This window comes from Oryza sativa, chromosome 1 (genome assembly GCF_034140825.1).
Source record: "Oryza sativa Japonica Group chromosome 1, ASM3414082v1".
Taxonomy (NCBI): domain Eukaryota; kingdom Viridiplantae; phylum Streptophyta; class Magnoliopsida; order Poales; family Poaceae; genus Oryza; species Oryza sativa.
Window position 1 is genome coordinate 7,974,343 of NC_089035.1, and position 6,140 is coordinate 7,980,482.

The window sequence follows — 6,140 nt, forward strand, 5'->3', positions numbered from 1 at the left end:
GCGTTCCATGCTCACGGCATGGCGCGTACAACGTATCACATTGTGTCGTGGTACTGATTTGTACCACAAATACATCTATTTAACCTTCAACAGCCAGCGCTCCACGCAAAATGTGCAGCCCATGCCTGCACACTGACTCCCTTTTTAAAGAGTGACATGCCAGCCTACACAGCTAGCTACTCCTATGAAGGGACAACACGACCTGCTAAAAATGCATCCCACACTCTACACTTATTTCATTTCAGCTCATCCTCTTCTTCCACCACAGCTCAGCACTCCTCGCCGAGTCTCACAGATTGAATCTGAAGAACTCCTGCTCGAGGAAGAACAACTCTTTTCCTACCATCGTTTCTACGGGTAAGGGTGCTCTTCTCTACCTCTGTTCCAGGGTATCTCTCTATGCCTTGCTATGCTATGCAGTCTATACGAAATGCAGCCTTCTGTTTCGACGTGATTGCATTGCCTGATGCTTCGGTAATAATACATCCGGTTCTATTTTCCTAGCCGCGCATGCTGCCTGCGCTTGGCGATAGGAACAAGAGCTATTTTTAGAAAATAAAACATATAGCAAGAAAAAACCTAGCAAAACAATTAATCCGGTCTAATACTATTATGGATGTTCTTTATTAGGGATGCAGTTTGATTGGAGCGCTGAGCTAGGCGTGGGGCAGCCACAACGCCCTTCTTCCTATGGAACCAATCGTCCATTACTAGCAACAAAATTCTCTAGGCGCAAGGAGATATCGCATATGCTAGCTGACATCATATACACAAGAGCTGTTGTTGTTAAGGTGTCTGGAGCTGGAAATCCGACCACAACAAGAATATCAGCGATGATAAGCGCCGTCTGCAGGTGTCAAATTGATGATTTCGCATTGCTCCCTTTCCACCCAAAGATGTTCATTGCCATCTTCATGGATGCCGATCTGCAGGAAGAACTGTCTGAAAGAGCTTTCAAAAAGGTATCGTTCACCTTCAAGGCAACTCGCCTCACATTTGAGCCTTTCAAGATGAATCTTGGTAGCACTGTAAATCCACTGCGCCAGCGGGTTATACTTGCGCTAGAAGGCGTGCCACCAGAATCATGGAACAAAGAAGCTATATCAGAGCTCATGGACAGTTGTTGTTTTGTAGAGGAGTTGTATGGAGAGCACCATATCCAAGAACTCTCAATTTTTAAGTTAGCTGCCTGGACAACAGATTGTGACCTTATACCCAAGGTGATAAGCTGGAACATTGAGACTAAAGAAGGTCGTCGAGGATCAGCAAACATTAGTTGGATGCACAATGCAGCTCTGTCAGTTGTGCTGGTTCATATAGAGAAGCTGTTCGACTACACTGACGAAGACAGCGGGAGTGATAGCGATGGAGAAGTTCTTAGGGAATATGAGCAGCAAAGGCCCCGTGTCCCTGTTGTCAAAACATTTAGCTGGGTGCCCTTGAAGATTGATCTAAACAACGGACCAGTTGAAGGCGGTACACCAGCCATAGCTCCACGCCGTCTTCCTCTTGAAGTTCGCAGGCGTTGTCGCCTACCTTAATTACATAAAACACTGCCCTCTGTTATGTATGCTTTAAAGCCTAACATTTTCACCTGCCTCTCCATGCTCATGGATCATGCGAACAGCTGCTTAGTGTTTTCTCTACGTGTTCTGTCAGTTTTTGTTTTCCTAACAATTAGCCTGCTGAGCAAGGCCTAAACTTCCAGTTCAGCTAAAATATGATTCGTATATTCCTCTTAGCAATTTACTCCTTTTACATCACTGAATATGAGCTGATAGGGCGCCGCGAAGCGCGCCGCAAGTTCTAGTTGGATAAAGGACCTGTGCAGGGTGGAGTGTGCAGGAGGGGCAGGGCTTGAAGCTTGCAGAGTTGCAGGGGCGCAGTGTCCTTCGAGCGCTTTTCTCCATACACGGACAAAACGGAGCCCTTCCCATAGAACTACTCCGTACCTTCCATGGTTTGGCTTGGCCTTGGTGCTGTGTTGCACTAGAGCTTTGTTGGCTTTGCAGGACTTCTGCTTTTCTTCTCACCGCGGCAGAGATTGATCACCGCCAGATTTTTGTTGGGATGGTGAAGCAAAGGATGTGGACTGGAAGTTGAAAAAAAAAGGGGACAAATACCTTTTTGAGCTCTCTTTGGAGAAGGAATTTGTCTTTTCTAGTATATTTTTTTCTTTTTCGTACTTCATGTGGCATCATATTTTGAGTTTTTTTTGTGTATGTGTGTGGTGCTACTAGTCGTAGTGTTGCACGTCTTATAATTTGTTTCACATTTTTTTGTGTGTTGATTTGATGGACGTTTTGAGTTTGGTAGCACGGTCGCCTTGTGCAATCTCAAATTCTCAATACTAGCAATCGTAGCATCGGAACGGGTAGTGGGCAACTTGCCCAGCCTTGTTCACCTGTCATCTCCATGGCAGCCTTTGACAAGAAAAAGATTTGCTCGAAACGCGAACCTGTGGAATTCCCTTCTCAGGATGAAAAAAGGGTAAACACGGCTAAAGTATCGGGACGTACGGCGAGGAGCACACCGTGCACTCGATTCTGCAAATTAAATGGCAGTGGCACCACGACGCACCACCACGACATACCCAACTTAATTACTTAATCGCGACTCTTAGTGATCCAGCAGTTGAAAATTTGGAATGCTGGCACTCGCATGACATAACGAATTAATTACACAGTGAACCGGGATATGAATTAATCTCTCGAGGAGATTTCCACTTGTATATATATTTTTGTCTCAGATTCGATACAAAATGGTTGTAAAAAAGTTTCAAAAATTAACAATATAGAGTATAATGATGTCTATATCTGTTTACCAAAATCAAGTTCAAAATCGATCTAACACATTGAGGAAAAGAACATATTCTAAAGTGACTGCCTGACTAGTACTACCATTACTATTTTGGATTTGTAGGATTTGCATTTTTTTCCTTCTTGATGTATGATTTGAGTTCAAGCTTAATTTTTTTATTGCCATTTCCATATTCTGCTAATGGTGTCAACATTTTAAGATTTTATTTAAGAATTTAATGGTGTATTCGAACAAACCTTGAGGGACTAAGGGTGTGTTTAGTTCACGTCAAAATTGGAAATTTGATTGAAATTGGAACGATGTAATGGAAAAGTTAGAAGTTTGTGTGTGTAGGAATAATGTGATGGAAAAGTTGGAAGTTTGAAGAAAAAATTAGGAACTAAATCAGGCCTAAACCAGTTTCCCCATTAAACCATGCAATGCATGAAATAATAGACAATAATTCCACTTAGCTAACAAATGAGAGAGTTTTGCAAAGAGTGAAATACATGGGTGTTCTCTCTAAACTTATGCAGGTGTATCATCTATATCCTTAAACTCCCAACATGTATTTTTAGAACACTAAACTTGTCGTATGTAATATATAGGTCCAAACGGGTTTTAACTTGCATCCCGAACACAGTCTACTCTGCTTATCTAGGTGCCTGAATGCCTGAAAATTTAATCTGCTCTCCCATTCCTAGACGCGTACGAATCCGGACGACATCCTGGACGGACGGGCGGGGCAGGCGACGGTGGCGACATGGTCCGGCAAGCACGCGCGCGCTCTATATATATTGCCCGCGCGCGGCGGCGTCGGCAACCGCGGACTCGCGAGCGGCCCGTGGCACAGAGACGGGCGCAGGCGTAGGCCACCTCGCAGGCCGCGCGGCACGCGCGCGTGCAGCCGGCCCGGGAGGTGTCATTGCCACACCGACGTACGCACGCAACGCACCGTGGGCTTGATTTGAGACGTTTTTCGCCATGAACGCCGTGCGGGCTAGCTGCCCGCGCGATCGCCGTTTCGCGCGCGGCCGCGTAGCGGTTGTACGCCCGCGCACACGTGATTCGCCGTGCGCGGTAAAGACGTAACTCCCCCGGTTGGACGATGCTCCACCTAATGCACAGTGCGTCAGTTCATGTGACGTAGCCGATCGATCAAGCTGGAGGGCGACGCTGCTACGCCTACGCACTGTGTGCTGCATACTACTCCGTATGTATGTGGAGTACTCGCCTTTGGAGTCGACTAGAGAGCGTTTCTACAGGTTTGGCCGTGACGCCGTGTGGGTCCACCGCATTGGCGAGATGCTGTTTCTACAGCATGCATCCCGTTTCTTTCATGGTTGGGCCGTTGGACTAACCCAAACCATTAAATTATGTCTTCTTAAACTTAAATAATCGAATTTATTCTTTCTGCATACATGTTCATCTCTCTTGGGCTAACTGTGTTCCAACTTCTTATATCTTCCATATATAAAAAGAATCAGTCCTAGTTTTGAAATTTTTGAAATTAGATATATGCATATCCAAATTAATACTCCCGTCATTAGATGAGATATAATAGCTAGGAGTTACTCCCGTCATTAGATGAGATATATCAGTACAATGCATCTAGACAGAGTCCGTGTATCAGAATATGTTCCATCCAATTCGGTTGCTATATTTTGGGATAGAGAGAATATTTTTTTTACTGTAGGTGTTAATGAGCCCTATTATATATTTGTTATCGGTCACATCTGAATGAAAAATGAAGTACTAGTAGAGTACTACATTTATTTGAAAATAAGTTAATCTATTACAGAATATGACATATTATAATATTATAAATCTGGACAAGTACATGAATCTGTCCAAATTCATTATATTAGGATATGTTATATCCGATACTAGATCAATTCATTCTAAGACTAAGGAGTACTCTTTCCATCCTAAAAAAAACTTAACCCAGTATGAAATGAGACATAATTTAGCACAACGAATTTGGACAGGAATCTAACTAGATTAACCAGGAATCTAACCAAGATTATATGCCACTAATTATATTTTTTTTTGGGGAATGAGGGAGTGGCATATGCCACCTTCCAGTCAAACAAACCAAGATTCGGACATGCAACAGATTCAGTGTCGCTTATTGTTCGGACATGCAGCATATACTCCAGTAGTACTCCTTTTTTATTATAAGTACTCCGTATAAAAATAAGAAATGTAAACTGGGAACAGATTCATTGTCCAACTATACGAAGGCAAACTAGTAGTACTAATTTATTAGGAAAATAATGAGCATTTCAAATGTACCCAAGAAAATGTCAAGAAAAACACACATAAAATTTGACCAAACAACTCAGTCATGTAATCTGACCGGTATGTGCTGTGCATTTGTTTTAACCAAGAAATAGCATGGTGGCCCGCTTAGATTGCGCGGCTAGCATCATTATATTTTCTCTCATATAATAGCATATATGTTTTTTCAATGTATTATTCAAATATATTAAAATAACAACATAATTTTAAATTTTATACTAACTTTACAAAACTACTAATGTGTAATATTCATATTGTATTTTATATACGTGTTGGTTATTAATTATTTTTAATATTAAATTTTAGTTTTTTTAAATTATATTCCTATATGGACTCTAGACTCGTCTTTCAATATTTCTTTTTTTTAATTCCGAATTTTCATTATCTGTAAATTGTATTTCTATATAGAGTCTAGACTCTTCTTCCAGTATTATTTATTTTTAACTCTGAAATTTTATTATTTCTAATTGTATTTCTATGTGAACTCTAAACTCATCTTTCAATATTCATTGATTTTTAATTTTGATTTCACCTACTTCTAAATTGTATTTTTATATTAACTTTAGACTCTTCTTCCCATGTTTCTTTTTAATTTCGAATTTTAGTTATTTATAAATTGTATTTTTATACGAACTCTAAACTCTACTTTTAATTTTATTATGTTTATTCCGAATTTTAGTTAATTTTAAATTTCTATATGAACTCTATACTCTACTTCTAATATTCCTTATTTTTAATTCCGAATTTCTATTATTTCCTAATTGTATTTCTATATGGACTCTATACTCTACTTCTAATATTCTCTATTTTTAATTCCGAATTTCTATTATTTCCTAATTGTATTTCTATCTGGACTCTGTACTCTACTTTTAATATTTCTTATTTTTAATTTCGAATTTCAATTATTTCCTAATTGTATTTCTATATGGACTCTATATTCTACTTCTAATATTTCTTATTTTTAATTCCGAGAATTTCAGTTCTTTCCTAATTGTATTTCTATATGGACTCTATATTCTACTTCTAATATTCCTTATTTT